Source organism: Aptenodytes forsteri, unplaced genomic scaffold (assembly GCF_000699145.1).
Source record: "Aptenodytes forsteri isolate BGI_AS27 unplaced genomic scaffold, ASM69914v1 Scaffold55, whole genome shotgun sequence".
NCBI lineage: Eukaryota > Metazoa > Chordata > Aves > Sphenisciformes > Spheniscidae > Aptenodytes > Aptenodytes forsteri.
The window spans coordinates 9,321,180-9,321,476 of record NW_008796063.1 but is presented as its reverse complement, the minus strand read 5'-3'; positions in this window follow the sequence as shown (position 1 = coordinate 9,321,476).

Below are 297 nucleotides of genomic sequence, written 5' to 3'. Positions count from 1 at the left end.
TATAACGCGGCGGCGGCGGCGGCGGCCGTGCAGAGCTCACAGCGGCCTTTCCTGCGAGGGGAGAGGGGCTGAGCAGCCGGGCAGACATTGCCTTCCTCCTCCTCCTCCTCCTCCTCCTTCCTCTCGGTCCAAGCCCCTTCGCCGCCGGCTTCAATGAAACTGGCAGCGATGATCAAGAAGATGTGTCCCAGCGAGGCCGAGCTGAGCATCCCCGCCAAGAACTGCTACCGCATGGTCATCCTGGGCTCCTCCAAGGTGGGCAAGACGGCCATCGTCTCGCGCTTCCTCACTGGCCGC